The sequence below is a fragment of the Aricia agestis genome, chromosome 1 (genome assembly GCF_905147365.1).
Source record: "Aricia agestis chromosome 1, ilAriAges1.1, whole genome shotgun sequence".
In the NCBI taxonomy this organism is placed as follows: domain Eukaryota; kingdom Metazoa; phylum Arthropoda; class Insecta; order Lepidoptera; family Lycaenidae; genus Aricia; species Aricia agestis.
Genome location: NC_056406.1, coordinates 1,475,676 through 1,498,078, shown reverse-complemented (window position 1 = coordinate 1,498,078; position 22,403 = coordinate 1,475,676). Strand labels below are relative to the sequence as shown.

At 36.7% G+C, this 22,403-nt stretch overlaps 1 protein-coding gene across 4 annotated transcripts in view; it reads right to left on the bottom strand.

The window, feature by feature from the left end:
• Positions 1 to 22,087, bottom strand: part of LOC121729013 (protein 4.1 homolog) — an 82,085-nt gene extending 59,998 nt beyond the window's left edge. For all 4 annotated transcript variants that reach the window (XM_042117399.1, XM_042117409.1, XM_042117417.1 and 1 more), the window contains exon 1: positions 21,782 to 22,087. The gene's annotated coding sequence lies outside the window, so the exon portion shown is untranslated. The remainder of the gene's footprint in view (positions 1 to 21,781) is intronic.
• Positions 22,088 to 22,403: the final 316 nt, after the last annotated feature.

Here is a 22,403-nt window from a genome sequence, read left to right as displayed (position 1 = left end):
CTTATAGATCCTACATACGATGGTAATATTTTCAACTTGCGGACTCACCCCTAAAACTTACCCTTAAAATTCAAAGTCGATTTTCTACCATACCACAGTGATTGAAAATTCTAAAAAAATTCATGCTAGTATACTTATAGATCCTACATACGATGGTAATATTTTCAACTTGCAGACTCACCCCTAAAACTTACCCTTAAAATTCAAAGTCGATTTTCTTCCACCCCACAGTGATTGAAAATTCAAAAAAAATTCATGCTAGTATATTTATAGATCCTACATACGATGGTAATATTTTCAACTTGCGGACTCACCCCTAAAACTTACCCTTAAAATTCAAAGTCGATTTTCTCCCACACTACAGTGATTGAAAATTCTAAAAAAATTCATGCTAGTATACTTATAGATCCTACATACGATGGTAATATTTTCAACTTGCGGACTCACCCCTAAAACTTACCCTTAAAATTCAAAGTCGATTTTCTACCATACCACAGTGATTGAAAATTCTAAAAAAATTCATGCTAGTATACTTATAGATCCTACATACGATGGTAATATTTTCAACTTGCGGACTCACCCCTAAAACTTACCCTTAAAATTCAAAGTCGATTTTCTACAATACCACAGTGATTGAAAATTCTAAAAAAATTCATGCTAGTATACTTATAGATCCTACATACGATGGTAATATTTTCAACTTGCGGACTCACCCCTAAAACTTACCCTTAAAATTCAAAGTCGATTTTCTACCTTACCACAGTGATTGAAAATTCTAAAAAAATTCATGCTAGTATACTTATAGATCCTACATACGATGGTAATATTTTCAACTTGCGGACTCACCCCTAAAACTTACCCTTAAAATTCAAAGTCGATTTTCTACCATACCACAGTGATTGAAAATTCTAAAAAAATTCATGCTAGTATACTTATAGATCCTACATACGATGGTAATATTTTCAACTTGCGGACTCACCCCTAAAACTTACCCTTAAAATTCAAAGTCGATTTTCTACCATACCACTGTGATTGAAAATTCTAAAAAAATTCATGCTAGTATACTTATAGATCCTACATACGATGGTAATATTTTCAACTTGCGGACTCACCCCTAAAAATTACCCTTAAAATTCAAAGTCGATTTTCTCCCACACCACAGTGATTGAAAATTCTAAAAAAATTCATGCTAGTATATTTTAAGATCCTACATACGATGGTAATATTTTCAACTTGCGGACTCACCCCTAAAACTTACCCTTAAAATTCAAAGTCGATTTTCTCCCACACCACAGTGATTGAAAATTCTAAAAAAATTTATGCTAGTATACTTATAGATCCTACATACGATGGTAATATTTTCAACTTGCGGACTCACCCCTAAAACCCACCCTTAAAATTCAAAGTCGATTTTCTCCCACACCACAGTGATTGAAAATTCTAAAAAAATTCATTTTAAATATTACCATGGTATGTAGAATCTATAAGTCTACTAGCATGAATTTTTTTAGAATTTTCAATCACTGTGTTGTGGGAGAAAATCGACTTTGAATTTTAAGGGTGGGTTTTAGGGGTGAGTCCGCAAGTTGAAAATATTACCATCGTATGTAGGATCTATAAGTATACTAGCATGAATTTTTTTAGAATTTTCAATCACTGTGGTGTGGGAGAAAATCGACTTTGAATTTTAAGGGTAAGTTTTAGGGGTGAGTCCGCAAGTTGAAAATATTACCATCGTATGTAGGATCTACAAGTATACTAGCATGAATTTTTTTAGAATTTTCAATCACTGTGGTGTGGGAGAAAATCGACTTGTAATTTTAAGGGTAAGTTTTAGGGGTGAGTCCGCAAGTTGAAAATATTACCATCGTATGTAGGATCTTAATATATACTAGCATGAATTTTTTTAGAATTTTCAATCACTGTGGTATGGTAGAAAATCGACTTTGAATTTTAAGGGTAAGTTTTAGGGGTGAGTCCGCAAGTTGAAAATATTACCATCGTATGTAGGATCTATAAGTATACTAGCATGAATTTTTTTAGAATTTTCAATCACTGTGGTATGGTAGAAAATCGACTTTGAATTTTAAGGGTAAGTTTTAGGGGTGAGTCCGCAAGTTGAAAATATTACCATCGTATGTAGGATCTATAAGTATACTAGCATGATTTTTTTTAGAATTTTCAATCACTGTGGTATGGTAGAAAATCGACTTTGAATTTTAAGGGTAAGTTTTAGGGGTGAGTCCGCAAGTTGAAAATATTACCATCGTATGTAGGATCTATAAGTATACTAGCATGAATTTTTTTAGAATTTTCAATCACTGTGGTGTGGGAGAAAATCGACTTTGAATTTTAAGGGTAAGTTTTAGGGGTGAGTCCGCAAGTTGAAAATATTACCATCGTATGTAGGATCTTAAAATATACTAGCATGAATTTTTTTAGAATTTTCAATCATTGTGGTGTGGGAGAAAATCGACTTTGAATTTTAAGGGTAATTTTTAGGAGTGAGTCCGCAAGTTGAAAATATTACCATCGTATGTAGGATCTATAAGTATACTAGCATGAATTTTTTTAGAATTTTCAATCACTGTGGTATGGTAGAAAATCGACTTTGAATTTTAAGGGTAAGTTTTAGGGGTGAGTCCGCAAGTTGAAAATATTACCATCGTATGTAGGATCTATAAGTATACTAGCATGAATTTTTTTAGAATTTTCAATCACTGTGGTATGGTAGAAAATCGACTTTGAATTTTAAGGGTAAGTTTTAGGGGTGAGTCCGCAAGTTGAAAATATTACCATCGTATGTAGGATCTATAAGTATACTAGCATTAATTTTTTTAGAATTTTCAATCACTGTGGTGTGGGAGAAAATCGACTTTGAATTTTAAGGGTAAGTTTTAGGGGTGAGTCCGCAAGTTGAAAATATTACCATCGTATGTAGGATCTTAAAATATACTAGCATGAATTTTTTTAGAATTTTCAATCACTGTGGTGTGGGAGAAAATCGACTTTGAATTTTAAGGGTAATTTTTAGGGGTGAGTCCGCAAGTTGAAAATATTACCATCGTATGTAGGATCTATAAGTATACTAGCATGAATTTTTTTAGAATTTTAAATCACTGTGGTGTGGGAGAAAATCGACTTTGAATTTTAAGGGTAAGTTTTAGGGGTGAGTCCGCAAGTTGAAAATATTACCATCGTATGTAGGATCTTAAAATATACTAGCATGAATTTTTTTAGAATTTTCAATCACTGTGGTGTGGGAGAAAATCGACTTTGAATTTTAAGGGTAATTTTTAGGGGTGAGTCCGCAAGTTGAAAATATTACCATCGTATGTAGGATCTATAAGTATACTAGCATGAATTTTTTTAGAATTTTCAATCACTGTGGTGTGGTAGAAAATCGACTTTGAATTTTAAGGGTAAGTTTTAGGGGTGAGTCCGCAAGTTGAAAATATTACCATCGTATGTAGGATCTATAAGTATACTAGCATGAATTTTTTTAGAATTTTCAATCACTGTGGTATGGTAGAAAATCGACTTTGAATTTTAAGGGTAAGTTTTAGGGGTGAGTCCGCAAGTTGAAAATATTACCATCGTATGTAGGATCTATAAGTATACTAGCATGAATTTTTTTAGAATTTTCAATCACTGTGGTGTGGGAGAAAATCGACTTTGAATTTTAAGGGTAAGTTTTAGGGGTGAGTCCGCAAGTTGAAAATATTACCATCGTATGTAGGATCTATAAATATACTAGCATGAATTTTTTTTGAATTTTCAATCACTGTGGGGTGGAAGAAAATCGACTTGGAATTATAAGGGTGGGTTTTAGGGGTGACTATTTTTTGAGTTAGAAATAACATTTGCACCCTCTAAAAGTGTCCCCTTATCTCACTATGATGCATATTATATTTTGATACACAAGATAAGTTGTTTTTGTTTTGTAGCTAATTCGTTCACTTGAACGTTCGGAACTTCAGGCACATATTTTGTTGCGGAAAATTGTTTCGTCCGTCGCCCGCAACGGAGCGGGCGAGATCCATACAATAAAGCCGTATTTTACTATCAGAATCAGTGTAAAGAGTTTTTACTCTACCAAAGGACGAAATGGCAGCGTTTGTACCCATTTAACCCTTTATACCACTCGAGTGTGACAGCTGAATAAAAATGAGCACAAAGCGAGCGAGTCTAAATCTTGCGGAGGGCCGAGGGGACTTTCACTCTTACATAATATTGTTCGGAAAAAGTTATTTTCTGTGGAACGTGTGAAACTACTACCTTACTTCTAAATTACATCACGTATAATGGCCTCTGAGCAAAATTGGTATTAAGTCTTGGTCTCGCTTTGATCACTACCACTAGCTACTCCGTTGGCCCATGATGGGCAACAATACGCGATAACGAACTTGCAAAAGTCGGAGCAGAGGACGCTACTAGCACATACAGTAAATAACCTGACCAGTGACCACGATCCCACATACGTCATATTCTTAATATTTACAGAAACGTTTTCAAACGTCGAACAAAACTTTGTGTTTACTGTCTACGCTGGTGCTGCCGTCTAGCTTGAAACATTGCATTTATCCTATTTGTCTATGATTTTCCATGGTGCAATCATGATTTTCTAATAATACGTGGGAGAGCCATGCTTCGGCACGAATGGGCCGGCTCAACCGGAGAAATACCACGTTTTCACAGAAAACCGGCGTGAAACAGCGCTTGCGCTGTGTTTCGCCGAGTGAGTGAGTTTACCGGAGGCCCAATCCCCTACCCTATTCTCTTTCCTACCCTCCCCTATTCCCTTCCCATCCCTACCCTCCCCTATTCCCTCTTCAAAGGCCGGCAACGCACCTGCAGCTCTTCTGATGCTGCGAGTGTCCATGGGCGACGGAAGTTGCTTTCCATCAGGTGACCCGTTTGCTCGTTTGCCCCCTTATTTCATATAAAAAGCCTAAAAAAACGGGCCTCAAATCATGCAAGTTGTAGGTCGTAGGACATAGCGAATCGAAATTGAGACAGTATAATACTTACAAGTAACAACACTACTCCCAAACCCCAAGTTTAATAAAACCCTAACTCGGCATTTATGAATAACCCATGAGATTACTATTGGGGGAAATCAAAAGTGTATATTTTATTTGGGTAATTCAGGTTGAATATCTTGGCGAGAGGGTCCATTTTCAATATAAAGGAATAGGGTCATAAGATTCTGATCTAAACATACACATTAACCGAGTTTGCACAGGTGTGTATGTAAAATAAGCGCTGGATCCATACTAACTAATATTAAAAATGCGAAAGTGTATCTGTCTGTCTGTTACCTCTTCACGCCCAAAACGTAGAACCGATATGTTGATGGATATGGAGAATGGATATACATTGAGTCCCAAGAAAGGACATAGGATACTTTTTATCCTGGAGAAATGTACGGTTGGTACGGTACGGAGTTGTGGCGCGTCATCTAGCTATTTATCTTAACCAAGAGGCTACTTCTTTTTCGTCATGACTTACAAAGCCTGCCCTGCTACTTATATCCGCAAAAAGTAATCTTTTTTTTTATGAAATAAGGGGGCAAACGAGCAAACGGGTCACCTGATGGAAAGCAACTTCCGTCGCCCATGGACACTCGAAGCATCGGAAGAGCTGCAGGTGCGTTGCCGGCCTTTTAAGAGGGAATAAGGTAATAGGGGAGGGTAGGGATGGCAAGGGAATAGGGGAGGGTAGGGTAGGGAATTGGGCCTCCGGTAAACTCACTCACTCGGCGAAACACAGCGCAAGCGCTGTTTCACGCCTGTTTTCTGTGAGAACGTGGTATTTTTGCGGTCGAGCCGGCCCATTCGGGCCGAAGCATGGCTCTCCCGCGTCTTCTTCTAGTTTATTATAGTAATGCATAAAATAAAACATTGCATGTTGTGTGTCCTCGTATACTCAACTTTAATTTTATACATTTTTCAACAGTCACATAGTTTCATAGCCACAGTAATGGCGTGCCGTTTTTAATGGCATTAGACACGAATGCGACTCACATCATTACTATATATGAAAACCATTGTTAAATGCATTATTTTTAAGTTTACATTGTTTAATATTTGCATTATAACAAGTAACCAAGTTCTATATCACTTCAATTTTATCAATACTTACTAGGAAAAGTATGATACTTTTAACGGTGTAACGCCTTTCCCATGCGATTGTTTTCACGATCAATTGTTTAACAAGATTGCTAGCACAGTCGTTTTTGCGGCATCAAAATCTTTCTATTAAAAAGTTATTTAGATCCATTCAAAGTGTAACCGACGAAAAGCTGCGGTCGCAGAGTCGTTACTTGTGGAACCAGTTTATTATCTGTCGGCCAAAAACCACTAGCGTACGCGCCGATCATTTGTGTATTCTACCAAAAACACCAAATGAATGACAATGACTATGATGACTGCAGTAATTTGATACAGATGACTAAGAAATTTAAGCAATTATTAAACAGCAATCATTTGGAAAATGTTTTGCAAAGCTATTACTTAATTATTATAAGGATATTGCTATTTGCTCTATTAAAATCTCCAGATATAGAGTAATTCCAGTAACAATAATTTCCCGAAAGTATTGTCGTTTTTAAATCCCATCCAGTTCCTATAAAAACTAATACCGAATAGGTACTAAAATTCGTGGAGGTTCATCTACATTCTACGTACAAACTGTTTTTAAAGTTTCCTTCCTTACCAAATTCACACAATCGTAACTTTAGCACTACAAAGAACACATCTCCAAGTTCCGATTGAGATGAATGAGCATGTGACAAGGGAACTCATTAGCCTTTTGTCCGTCAATCTGTTCATCAAAAGCTTTCGAGAGCGTTACGTAAGTGCACCGCTAGTCACTTTCGTACTCGACACCGCCCATCCACCGTATATTCGAATCCGCATTTATTATGATATCAAATTCAAAAGATTTTTTGCTTGCAGATCGCTTAACGGCTCGCTGCTTTTTGCTCGAGTATTTCGACATCAGATTTTAGAGACTACACGCCAATGGAAGTACGTCCTCGACGTTTTTAGAATTTGTGCTGGTGGTGGAATCAATGCCATCCAAAAATTTAATATTTCCAGTCCCAAGTGCTCCGCCCATACTTTTACACGTTTTTCGTTAAGAATCTCTGCACGTAGACGTCGAAACTTTGTAATCGGCGATTATACATGACATCACCGACCGGACCGGTCCGACCGCTCGCTGCTCCAAACTGAATTAGATTACCGTCCTCGTATGTTTTTGTACCAACAACTCGACATTTTTGCAAAAGTTTTTAAATTGCAGCTTGCTGAGGCTATGCGTCTATTCCAGGCGATTAAGGACGAGTGAAGATTTATGAGACGGTTAGCATTAAATGCAGCTGTGCCATAGCCCCTTGCTACCCATTTAAAATGCCAACGCCTTCTACCAAGTAGTTTACACAATATTTAAATTCGTTTGAGCTGTGGATAGCCTTTACCTCATGTGCATCTAGTTCTTGGGGCATCGACGCAAGCAGTCAGCTTGAGCCGCTACGTGACCTCATAATTTGTAACGTATACCGATAGCGGACCAGCCGCATCCACGTCTAGACTCGACTTATCTACCATTACGGGTATCGAGGTCACGAATTACTAATTCTGATAGTAAATGTTGACCTTCAGAATCGAATGCACCGTACGTTTAGGAGCGCTATAAGTATTTTAAAAGTCACGGTCCTTTTTTGATCTCTAATTATACTCGCTTCAAGACGACTAAACTTGATTGTCTAAACTCTAAGTGCACCGAAAAAGGATGGCATATTGGCGGCTGGAAAGCTGATAATGATGCACACAATAAGACGGTGCCGCCGCGTCTAGACTCAATATTTATATGTTTTCTTTAGTCGGATACCGCTTTCGTTTTATGGGATTAAAGTCATAAGCTGCGTGGATCGTTTCTGTAACATAAACAGATCATGTCTTTAACTTACCGAGTAGATTTATAGCTTTGTTCGATCTTCCGGAGTCCGGACACCGGACACGTGGACTTACTTGTCCATGTGTTTGGAATGCTATGAATAATTATAATGCATCTTCGGACATGGCTGTAGTTTAAGATATTTTTTGGGGTTCCGTACCCAAAGGGTAAAAACGGTACCCACTACTAAGGCTTCGTTATCTGTCCGTCTGACTGTCTCCAGGCTGTAATTCAAGAACGGTAATAGCTAGAGAGTTTAAATTTTCTCAGATAGTGTATTTCTGTCGCCGCTATAACAACAAACACTAAAAACAAAATAAAATTAATATTTAAGGAGGGCTCCCATACAAAAAACACAATTTTGTCCTAATTTTGCTCTATAATGGTACGTACGGACCCTTCGTGCGCGAGTCCGACCCGCACTTGGCCGATTATTTTAATTTCTATTAAATAATACACAAATTAGTACCTACTCAAGTAAATTTAGAAATACTTCAATAGTAGCGTCATGGTATAAAAATATAACAATTTTATTATTAAACATTGTCAATATTTGAATCATAAGTTATCGGTATAGTGACCTCACAATCATCATGCCATTAGAATGTGACATCATCTAATAATTGGGGTCCACCTCATAGTGTCATCCTCTCATCATTCCTGCCAGGACTACCTGGCAGAATAAACGTTATTCTTTTCTATTTTGCTGAATATACGGGTTTTGACCACCAGAAACTCTCAGCAGTTGCAGTTTTAAATTGTTTTTCTCATCACACACCCGTGGAATTTTAGTTTCGTTGCTATCATACAGGAAAACTTGAACACTGCACGGTGTAATAAATCTGCTGCCTAAAATAGCTTGATTGTTATTTAAAAGGTCACAATTTGGGCGTCCCACGCGCTCGCTAATTCCATGTGGGCGGATAGACTGGCTTATCATACACTTGAGTCCCTTCCTTGTTAGGCCCGCCTGGACTCGTAAATGTCCTGTGCCAAACTTAAGTCATTACTCAGAACATGATGCCATCGTGTTAAAAAAGTTTCATTTTACGGCATTACACAAACTATTTAACTGCACTAGATTACCCGGTGAACTTCGTATCACTTTCCTCGTATATAAACCTTCCCTGGGGCCTAGACATTCGCGATCATTTCAAGACTAAAATTAGCCACATAGGTTCAGCCGTTTTCGAGTTTGAACGATGAACAAAACTTAAAATTCATTTTTATTTATAAAGATTATAGTTGTAACATATTGTTCGTGTATTATGCATAAGCAATAACAATCGTCCTTCAACCAATATCACTATGAACATGACAGGAAACATTTTATTTATAATACAAATAGGTTTTCCGTTAAACTGCACTCAGTTTCCTCATCTATTCATTAAGTTAAATAATGTTTATAACTAGCGACTCTTATGTTAGCTCGAACTTATACTTAAGTCACGTCTTCCGACATTCATTTTGCTAAGAGCCAATGAACCCAGCTCTACAAAATATAATAACCATGTTATCACTTCATACGTGGGAGAGCCATGCTTCGGCACGAATGGGCCGGCTCGACCGGATAAATTCTCACAGAAAACCGGCGTGAAACAGCGCTTGCGCTGTTTCGCCGAGTGAGTGAGTTTACCGGAGGCCCAATCCCCTCCCCTATTCCCTTCCCTTCCCCACCCTCCCCTATTACCCTATTCCCTCTTAAAAGGCCGGCAACATACATGCAGCTCTTCTGATGCTGCGAGTGTCCATGGGCGACGGAAGTTGCTTCCCATCAGGTGACCCGTTCGCTCGTTTGCCCCCTTATTTCATAAAAAAAACTCTACCTACAAAAATCGGTACCCCGATTGTGATAATATTTTAATCCGTTTGGATACTATTGAAGAGCAAAATAATTTCCTCTCAAACGTCGCGTCGACTGACTTTTGGAGAATTGGCCAATCAAAACGCGTGCGACGTTTATTCATTCTATAGAAAAACATTTTGTAGTTTTACCGAGATCAAAACCAAATCAAAGCTGTAGTAATGTTGGATTGAAATACCAGAATCGTATAACGTATTGGCTACTCTTAATCGTTGTAGCGAACGATCTGACATATCTCTGTGGCTACTGGCTAGGACCGAAGCCAGCTCTACAAGTTATGTTATAACCTACATAAATCGATGGTATCGGCTAACGGGACACGCCGCGTCCAGGCTATATAGGGGCTGCATCGATCAGCCAGCCCCGACACCGACAGACGTTTCCTCAACCCAGGGCACAGGTTTACACCGCATTCCTGAGCAACGGGATTTTAAACGCACCACTCTTTGAAAAATACGTTGAACTGAATGGACGTAATCCATACTAATATTATAAATGCGAAAGTATCTCTGTCTGTCTGTCTTGCTTTCACGCCAAAACTACTGAACCGATTGCAATGAAATTTTGTACACAGTTATTCTAGAGTCTGAGAAAGGACATAGGCTACATTTTGATGTGGGAAAATATCTTATTTCCATGAAAATATCGATGAAAATGAATTCGCATTGCGCGTGGCCAGCGCTCATCCCGGGGGTCTGGGTTCGAGTCCCGCAGGCGGAACAAAAAGTTTTCAATGTTCCTGGGTCTTGGATGTGTATTAAAATAAAATTTCAAAAATCTTAAATATATTTTATGTATAATATTATAAAAAATCCAGAAATATATCGATGCAATGAACATTTTAGTTCTAATACGATTCAACAGATGGCCTTTTATTTTTTACTTTATTGTAACATAGAACTAATCATACTTATTAGTTAGTATGTTTTTGTTTATAGTTTTTAATACGTTAGAATATTATGTTTAATAATATAATCACTTGGTATAATAATAATCAATCTATCTTATCTTATAGAACTCCTACTGCATTTCTAATATATGTGACAAGTTGACAACAGAAGGCGCTTTAAAATAAAGGAGTTCGAGTGTACCGTGTTGGCCTATATGCAATCAACATTTTAATTCTAATATATGAAAACAGATGGCGTTTTATTTTTTACTTTATTATTGTAACAGAACTAATCATACCTACTTTACTATATAATATTGTTTTTATTCATAACTAGCTGTTGCCCGCGACATCGTCTGCGTGGACTTTAGTTTATAGCGCGCGGTGTCAACAAAATTTGTGTCAAATTTAAAAACTTTTTAAAACCCTGGTAAGTGGTACCCCTCTTAGGGCCGCGCTACACCGGAATGGCAGCGCTGAAAGTGCTCGCCTCGCATGGCAGCGCCATTCCGGTGTAGCGCGGCCCTTAATTAATCAAAATACCCAAAAACAGCTGTGCAGTGTGCACATAATCTATACTAATATTATAAATGCGAAAGTATCTCTGTCTGTCTGTCTGTCTGTCAGTCTCGCTTTCACGCCAAACGCCAAAAGTATATCTGTCTGTCTGTCTGTCTGTCAGTCTCGCTTTCACGCCAAACGCCAAAACTTCCGAACCGATTGTAATGAAATTTTGTATACAGATAGTCTAAAGCCTGAGAAAGGACATAGGCTACTTTTTTACTGGAAAAAAGGGTTGTAAGGGGGTGAAAATGCGTAAATTTGTTCAAATTAAGTTAGTTCCAACAATTCATAATAGATGGCGCCGTGCGTCTTCTACATCGCGCTGACGCTTGCTCAAAAGTCTTTCTATAAGACGTGGTATCATCTTACATTTAAGTTTCGATTTTTTTCGATTGTTATATCTATTCTACGGTATTAAATAACTCAGTACTTTATCTGTGCAGTGACGTAACCTTAAATATATCAATGATAAATAGTTTATGGGTAAAGTTGTGTAATTGGAGGGCTAAATAAGCTTTAAAATTTGGCATAAAATATAAAGTTTAATATAAAAAAATGAAATACTTATTGTGTGCACACTGCACAGCTGTATTGATTTAAGGGGTACCAGGGTTTTTTTTATAAAAGCTTTTGACACTAATTTTGTTGACATCGCGCGCTATAAACTGAAGTCCACGCGGACGAAGTCGCGGGCAACAGCTAGTAAGACATAATTGAAAAATCCAGTAACGGCCAAGTCTCAGTCATAAATATTCGATTAAAAGTATGGATAAGATGTTTAAGAAAATAACGGAGTATTTGAGATAGCTCTAGCTCCAGATTTTTCAAGATTAATTAAATTAGCCTTTTGGTGTTCCCGTTACTTTTATTAAACACTTAAAAATATCGCTTCGTCACATAGACATTTAAACGCTAACTAACAAAGACCTAATTGCCAGAATAGCCTTGAAATAACATTAAATGCCTCCATTTTCTTTAATAGTTCATTAACGCTCAACTCGATGATCCTTAAATTGTACAAACACATTCTTTGTCTAGTAAACTTTTAAAATCTTTCAAGATTCTCTCATCTTTCTGGCAAAAGAAGCACGTTATTTATAGTGATCGATTCTCTTTGTCCAGCATTTTTAAGAGCCTATGCTGTCTTACTGCTGGGCAAAGGCCTCCCCCAAGTTTTTTTTAAGCATTGTGTTACAGATTAATCTGTGAGATCTTTTATTTTACATTACAAAGCAGGAAAATTCTAGAATCAACTCGAATACTTTAAATAAAATAATTATTTTGCATTAACAATACATGAGACCACAATGGTCAATGACTAATGGTTTATCGGTGAGATCTTGCACATTGTACCTGTATATAAAAATCTTTTATCTTAAGTACATAATTTAAAATCATAAACATGAATCAGATCGACTTCTTCCACATTTCAGATAAACATTTTAAAACATGACTCTCAGGCTCAATAAACTTTAGGATGTAAACTGTATGTTACATATTATTAATATCGATAGCTATGCCTCATAAGTTGCTATATATGTAGATAGATGGCTTATGCCTTAATTCATATAATACTAGCTGTCCCGGCAAACGTTTCTTTGCCATATAAAGTATTTCGCCCGTATTATTTTATTGAAGTGACTAAATAAGTATGTCACCATGGCAACGTCCATCGCTATCCCATCGCACAAACAATGGTCGCCGTCAGTCTCGAGTTGTAATAATTTACTATTATTTATTCAACAAATGCCCATCAATATAAAAAGTACCCAGTAGCCGATTCTCAGATCCACTGAATATGCATATAAAATTTGGTTAAAATCGGTAAAGCCGTTTCGGAGTACGCGGCCTAACATTGTGACACGAGAATTTTATATATATATAAGATTTACTATTTGTTCTAATGATTTTGATCTAGGGCTGGATACCTTTCCTCATCTTTGAGGAGTATTGCTAATGTTCAAGTATATTTTGCCGGTGTAACGCCTCGCTTCGAGTAGATCTGCGTGAGAGATAGGCCGTATAGACCAACTTCCCTCAGATAAGGCACGTCTTTACGGAAACTTCGGCGTTCAGCGTTGGAAATATAAGAAATCTCAAAACTTTCTTAATTTAAGGCACCTCAAATTCTGTCATATCAGCTATCTGAAACTATTATTTCAAGCATTCCAAAGTCAGTGCTCTTGTTTGTGCTTTTAACTGTAAACTCAAACTCAAAAAACTCAAACTCAAAAATTTTTATTCAGAATAAATTTTTTCAAATATTCTCTGAACGTCGGGGCTACACAGATGCCTACCACCGGTTCGGGAACTAACCCGGCGAGAAGAACCGGCGTAAGAAACTCGCACGGGGCCATCTTTTTCTAAAAAGATGGAAAATTACAAAAAATATATTATTATAAAATAACAGTGTCATTATGACTAAATAAAATACAACGAATGTACAATTATTATACATATTATAATGAAACAGCTCTGCAGGGGGCGACCTTATTCCCATGGTGTACTATCATTCATGAAATCAGTAACTTTATAGTACGCTTTGGTACACAAACGTTCTTTAACAACTTTTTTAAATCTATTAATTGAGAGATTTTGAACGCTTTCTGGGATCTTATTATAAAGGCGTATACATTGACCTTTAAAAGAATTTTTGACTTTAGTAAGTCTAGTCACCGGAATTTCAAGCTTATGTTTATTACGAGTATTTCTCCCATGGGTATCACATTTTTTCGTGAATTGATATATATTCTTTTTAACATATAATACATTTGATAGGACATATTGAGAAGCAACAGTTAAGATTCCAGTTTCCTTAAATTTTTCTCTAAGTGAAGTATTACGGGCCAACTTGTAGATTGCCCGCACAGCTCGCTTCTGCAGCACAAAAATTGTATTTATATCTGCAGCATTGCCCCACAGCAAAATGCCGTAGGACATAATACTATGAAAGTAACTAAAATACACTAGACGTGCTGTTGTTTCATCTGAAAATTGTCTAATCTTACTTACTGCATATGCTGCTGAACTGAGTCTGTCGGCCAACCCAGCAATATGAGGGCCCCACTGAAGCTTGGAGTCTAGTGTAATACCTAAAAATACAGCTGTATCCACTAGCTCCATAACATCACCATTTAAAAGCACATTGGTTTCCGTTTGCCTTACATTGGGCAATTTGAATTTAATACATTTTGTTTTTTTACTATTAAGTAAAAGATTATTAACACTAAACCAATGTACAATCTTTGAGAGAGCATTATTTACTTCGTCATAACACGCATTAAGCCGTTTGATATTGAATGTAAGAGATGTATCATCAGCAAATAATACTATCCCATGTTTATCTTTAATTAAGAATGGCAGGTCATTTATATAAATAAGAAACAGGAAGGGTCCTAATATAGACCCCTGTGGGACCCCCATTTCAATTTTTGCACCAGCAGATTTTTTACCATTTATCTCAACCCTCTGAGTTCTATTTGACAAGTACGATTTTAGGAGGGCGAGTGCTGTGCCTTTTATGCCATAGTGACAGAGTTTCCTGACCAATGTTTTGTGTTGCACGCAATCAAAGGCCTTTGAGAGATCGCAAAAAACTCCTAGAGCATCCTGCGACGTCTCCCAGGCATTAAAAATACTACTGATCAATTCAACGCCTGCGTCTGTAGTAGATCGTCCCTTTGTAAATCCAAATTGTTTATTATGTAAAATATTATTTATATTAAAGTGCGTTAGTAATTGATTCAGTATTATCTTTTCATAAATTTTACTCAATGTCGGTAAAATAGATATAGGTCGGAAATTAGACGGGTCCAACTTACTACCAGATTTAAAAAGAGGTAAAACTTTACTGTGTTTCATTAAATCAGGAAATACGCCACTTTTAATACAATCATTAAATATAGTCGCTAAGTAGGGCGCGATAACATCGATTATAGATTTAATAACTTTCATTGATAGGCCCCACAAATCAGTAGTGTTCTTAATATTTAGTAAATTGAAAGTTTTTAAAATGTCTTCAGGACCTACTTCTTTAAATCTAAAGTCGATATCACATTCATTTACATTTTCTTTAAGTAACAATATAGCATCATCAGGAGAGTCCTTTAGGTTACTTGTAATTGAAACTGGAATGTCAGCGAAAAATTTCTCAAAAGCAGTCGCAACATCATTGTCGGAAGTTATATTTTTGTTATCTATATTTAATTTAAAATCTGAGTTGTGACTGGCGACTCTTCCAGTTTCACTTGCTATTATTTGCCACGTTGTCTTTACTTTATTTTTTGAATTCTTAATTTTATTTCTAATGTGAATAGATTTGGCAGCCCTGCAGACTTGTTTAAATATTTTTGAATATAATCTTACATAGTTTATAAAGTGTTCACTTTGATTTATAGTCCTTTCATTATAAAGGTCATACAGGTCATACAGTAGTCTGTAGGCTTTATGCATTACCCCTGCTTCGCTACCATACATTCTAAAGTCTGATTTCATTCTCTCCAGAAGATTTATAGGCAGCATCAGACGATTAAGTAGACACGTTGAAACTCTTTTAACAGCGTATTTATTAAGTAATAACTCCAGGCATGTGTTAGGTGACTCATGATTTGGCATGGCATTTCGCCAAACCAACGTTCGGAACAAACGCGGACCACTTGGGCGGTTATTAACGCCGTAAAAACGCTCTTGTAAATCAGCGGGAACGTAAATTCCGGAAATTTTCACACTGCAATGTGAGTATTTTATGCAAGGCGTAAAATAGCCCGTGCGAGTTTCTTACGCCGGTTCTTCTCGCTGGGGTAGTTCCCGAACCGTTAACCGGTGGTAGGCATCAGGTAGACATTCTGAAAAAAATTGATTCAGTCAGAAATAAAACATTTTTTTATTTTTATTTATTTTATTATTTATTCAACATCGAGAGCACGTTTCTTGAGCATTCGAATGTTAGAAAACTAGAACTGTCAAGCCAAGTTCCAGCATATTTAACAGAACTGGCGAGCAGCACCGTGTGTATTACACGAACCATTTGATATTAGTACTTACTGGATGACGCCGTTGTGCTAAAATTCGTTAATCGCGCGGGCATTTTCCGGGATAAAAGTTATCATAATATGGCTTTTCTCGGGACTCAAAGTATCTCCATGCTGAATTTCAGCAAATTGGTTAAGCGGTTAGGTCGTGAAGAGGTGATAGACACACTTCTGCATATTTATTAGCATGGATTCGAGAGCACGACGTTTCTTGAGCATCCAAACTTTAGAAAACTAGAAAAATATCCTTAAAGGTTTTGAAACTTTTCCAAGCCCAAAGAGGTCACCCTGAGTAAACTAGGAGAACCTAGCCCAAGGACTCATTAAGAATTAAGGCAAATTGCAGTAATTGTGATGTTCGATAAGGGCACCAAGTATCGATCGTCAGCATGGCCCACGCACGAAAGTCACCGACGTTACACCATGCGTGCGTATCGTCCAAACTCAACTTTGAAGGTCACCCTGAATCACAGGACTCCTCCGTCTGTTACTAGACGTTTTAAAACGTCTAGGCCGAATACTTTGTGTTTAAAATTGGGCGCATATTTTAATGGTAGAAACTAAAAGGTCTGCTTTACCCGGTCACTTCGACAATCTTACGCTTCGATACTTTAAGAGTTTAGTAAGTCAACTCAGCTGTACTATAAACTTCGTTACGGAATATCAAGGGGGGGGGAATAGGGTAGGGGATTGGGCCTCCGGTAAACTCACTCACTCGGCGAAACACAGCCGCAAGCGATGTTTCACTCCGGTTTTCTATGAGAACGTGGTATTTCTCCGGTCGAGCCGGCCCATTCATGCCGAAGCATGGCTCTCCCACATAAAACGTCTGTTACCTTTTCAGTATTCATGCTTAAACTGCTGAACCGATTTTGATATTATTATTTTAATTACAACTTGTGATGAAGAACCAATACAATTAGAAGTAGTACGACCAGAACTGCCTATGGAAAATATAGAACAGCCTCCTACTACCCGGCCCAAGGAAAATATAGAGCAGCCACCTACTGTATTACGTCGCAGTACTCGCATAAGAAAGGCACCTACCAGATTGGACCTTTAAGCATTCTATATAACGTGGGGGAGTGTTAGGGTAACACTAATAATTATTGCACTATGCTTTACTCTGTCAAGGATCTGACAAGTGTCAAACAAGGATTGACAAATGACGTTTGACAGCCAGCGTTTTCTATTATATATTTTCCCCATTCTCCATTGTGCATTGTTATAATACAATAGTGTAAAATACTGTGTTAATGTTCCACGTCAGATAAAAATAGCTTATTTTCGTAGCTCTCCCCAATATTGCCCGTCTAGAATGTCACACGTGTGACTTTAGGGGAGGGGGCCAGGCCCCCCTCATTGTTTATTTCCAAACCAACTAGCAACAGACTAGTTATAGCCACGATTAAACTACCATGGTCTTAACCAGACCACCCTTTCGAAAAAAAAAAAAAAAAACTTAATAATAAGAGTTATAAATAAAATAAGTTCAGCCGATTACGAAGTTTATTTCCAAGTACATATGCAACAATTAATATTGTATGAGTGACTCATGTTGTATTTCTTTCATTAGAAGGTCTCTACACAGCATTCATTGAAAAATTCTGTGTCACTGATAAGATAGCGGCGATAACATACAATAATCACCTTACATACAAACAATAATATTGACTGGTAAATAAAATCCTTTACATGTAAACTCCCTAATCCTCCATAAAGTTTTAATTGCAACACAACATAATAAAAATTAATATTATATTGTTTACTTGTGACATGAAAAAAGCATAATTATATGTCTCATAACATTTTAAACTTTCGCGTTGCATTATAATTAGTACCTGGATGACCGAGCTTTGCTCGGTATAGCAAACACTCATTGACTTCGTGTTACTTAATAACGCCATCTGCTGGTCGTTAAAACAATTAGTTGCTCACATAATAGTATTATTATTCACCAATAGATGTCAGGAAGAGTCATATTTTTCAGTTTATCGATTATCGATAAAACACGAATAAAAAGACATTTTCTGAGAATAATTCCTAGCTAGATCGATTTATCGCCCCCGAAACCCCCTATATACTAAATTTCATGAAAATCGTTGGAGCCGATTCCGAGATTCCAATTATATATATATATATACAAGAATTGCTCGTTTAAATATATAAGATAAAAAAATTGGACAACTCGAGGGTAGTCGTAGAACAGACCGCCCGGTGCAAACGAAGACGTCACGCTCCTGCAGTCCCCTCGTGACCACGGCCGAAACGTCGAGAAAAAGTATGTACTCGTAGTAGCATTACTACTTAAATAAGTCGCGTTAAGTCCCGATTAAAAAGTTTAATTATTATGTCTCATGTTTTCTATCTAGTCTGCATTCTCTAGAGTCTAGTGTTGCACTAAAAATGGCGCTTTCAAATTTGAGGAGCTGGCAAACAAAACCGGATTATTTAAATACTACTGTAGTACTACTGAACTAATCCGGTTTTGTTTGAAAATTAACTTTTTAAAGCCTTTTTAACCGGTTTTGATTTAAATAATTAACAGAAATTGACGCAGACGGGTCAAGAGAAGACGATTCGAAAAAAAATTTATTATACTTTTGCACTCTGGTGAACTTGTCCGGTTTTGTTCGCCAGCTCTTCATTTGGTCTAGTGTCTAAACCAAATTTGAAAGCGCCATAGCACTGACTATTGTTATTTGTAACAAAGACAGTACAGAGGTTGGACAGTTGAAGACATTACACAAGAGACAAGACATACTCAGAGCAACGACCCAGTGACATTGTAATTTGTAGTATGTGGGCTGAGACGATACAAACATAACATCTTCTGAATATTACATACGAGATTATTGTATTCAAAGATATGTTGGAGATATATATATTTAAATGATAAACAAAAATCAATTAACAGATAATTATTTTATGCATGTAACCTACCTAAAGTGTAAAAGAATAAAAATAATAAAAATATTGGTGTATGAATTGCAATATAGAGTGCATATAATATTATGTGTCTTTTTTTGTTAAAAATTAATATCGGGTAAATGTAAATTTAAATCTTTTCAGACTATCTCTCTAACACACATAAAAAAAATTATCACATAAAAAATCCTTTTTTTTTTTTATGAAATAAGGGGCCAACGAGCAAACGGGTCACCTGATGGTAAGCAACTTCCGTCGCCCATGGACACTCGCAGCATCAGAAGAGCTGCAAGTGCGTTGCCGGCCTTTTAAAAGGGAATAGGGTAATAGGGGAGGGTAGGGAAGGGAAGGGAATAGGGGAGGTTAGGGAAGGGAATAGGGTAGGGGATTGGGCCTCCGGTAAACTCACTCACTCGGCGAAACACAGCGCAAGCGCTGTTTCACGCCGGTTTTCTGTGAGCCCGTGGTATTTCACCGGTCGAGCCGGCCCATTCGTGCCGAAGCATGGCTCTACCACGTCTAAATATTTTTATGAATATTTTGCAAGCACATCATCTATGTAATTTAAATTTACTGGTTTAATTGGGAAAGGAAGTACAAACAACTTAAAATAGATGGCATACACACAGCCAATGTGTCAGAAATTATTAGTATTGAGTAACATTAGCTGTATTACTGGAAGGAAATAATGTTTTAACACTTGTTAGTGTTAAATACAGAAAATTATTTCACAATAACATGTCTAAAATATACTGGCTACTACATTTGCTGGCGAGTGAGTTCTATTTGACACAATTTATAGCTCGGCTGTAAACATAAATGTGTGACATTTATATTGTTTAGAGTTGAGTTTGGTCAAGGCAAGAATTAGTAAGCTCTGGCTTATTAATTTATCAGCAGCATATAGCAAACTTTCTCAATTAATCCTATGATCGTGGATTCCTGGAAATCTATTGTTTTCGCAGTCAAATTCAACTGCTTGGGAGTTGAAGCATTTGGTGTGTTGGCATGAAAATGACTAGAGAACATCATTGTATTTTGTTGTCCAAAATTGTCTAGTTTTAAATTATTTTAGTGATACATATTTGAATGAAAAAAAATTAAGTCCAAAAATTTAACACTGTATTTAATGGTTAAAATGTTTATGAACATGGGCGGACCGAGGGGGGGCAGGGGGGGGGCGGCTGCCCCCCCTGGATCATGTTGACGTCCCTACTAAGTATATTATCTAGTACTTTTATCTATAAAAATAAAAAATTAAGAAAACTATTTTTTGCCATTTGTTTGCAATACAATATTTTTACAACTAAAAATTATAATTTTTTTATTCTTTATAAACACCTTGCTTATGAAAAATCTGATTTGCTCCCCCCTGGCCCAGGACCTGGGTAACATGCCCCCCCCTGGCACCAGGACCAGGGTAATTTGCCCCCCCCCTGGCCCAGAACCTGGGTACGCCCATGATTATGAATAGATATTTTTAGCATTAACATAAAAACGAATAAAATGAATGAAATATGTAAAAAAATTACGTATTATTATGTACATGACCATAAAATAGTTCCTTACAATATGTTACATAAAGTAATTACTTGCAGAGCAGTTACAATGATCCATGGCTGCTGATCAAATAGACACATAATATTATCCAGTCAATTGTCCCAATTGACATGGTCCTTGTGTCATGATGTCATTTCGGAGCCGAGAATGGTTGTAAGTTATTCAATTCATCAGTTAACAGGGTGATGTCATGTGGTCAATTCAGACACAATTAGGGGTCTCGGCCATACCTGGCTGTAATATTAAAGTTTTGTGAGGTATCAGGGTAACTTGAATTGCTTTGATGTCAACTTACAGTTTTGATTTAACATTTATTTCAGAGTGCTTAATCCCCAATGATTTTAAAATATAATTGTTTCATTTTACAGTTCTATCAGTGATAAAATATCAAACAGTCTTCTATTAAACTAGGGTTATTTATTTTTAAATAGCCATATTTTTTTTGGGGAATTGGATTTAAAAAGTATAGGTTATCCGAGTAGTTTAGTTTTCAATTTTTAATTTTAGCAAATAAATGAATCACCAGGTAAACCCACACTAAATTTTCTAACACAGCTAGTTATAAGCTAATAGAAGTAAACTACCATAATTATTAAACCATAGGGAATGTATCGTATTTATTATGAATGGACTGTCGTTACGGACGCGCAGGTATTCTCAGGTAGAACACGTTTGTAAACTTGGCATTTGTGTTGTGACATCCTACATCAGTGCTACCTAGAAACCACTAGCCTCCTTCAAAGTAGGACGATGCGCCGCGCCCAAACCTAACTTTACCACTCATTTTTTTCAATTTCATTGCATTGGAAGGTCTAAATAAATAGAACCTAGGTATTTTATTACATCTATGCTTAGGTTGACGCGTTTAGATGCAAATTTAGGGAAACTTATAAGAGTTTCTGGTGTACTTTTAGACAACCGCTCCGATAAAATCCGCGAAAACTAAGTTTCCGTTATGTATTGTTATTGTAGAAGTATTCTTACCTTTTCTATCAACAAGATCCCATTAAATAATAATTGTATCGGCTATAGCTTGAAGATCACTGTGCTGTGATTGAGTACGTAAACATTTGTAAGTTCACAATTTTTGTAAAGGAAGAACTGGTAAAAACACTTGTAACCACGAATCCACCTTTGCACATTCACTAGCACTTATTCAAATGTCTATTGTTTCACAATTTACACGATAGTATCCACCGTAAAATTTATTTTCATTCATGACAAAGTGAAATCATTCGGGAGGAGCGGCAGTTTTCGTTGCCCAACCGAGTACAAATTACAAAAAGTGGGTAGCGGGGCGTGAGGTAGCGGAGGGCGGGGGGCTCGCGTCATCCGCCATATTGAATGGTTACGTCATCCCAAAAACATGCAAAAATTTTTTTGAAGCTTAAAGTTTTGGTATTTTTATAAATATGAATTTTAATAAAATTAAGATTGCAAGCGGAATATTAATATTGCAGCATATTAGCATAGCTTAACTGCCCAATAAAGTCAAATCCAAAAGAACAATCTTAATTTTTTTTTATATTCATGTTTAAATTAAGTATATCCTTGTTTCACAACGGTAGACTTTTTTAGCAATAATTAATGAGAGGTAATAGGTAGG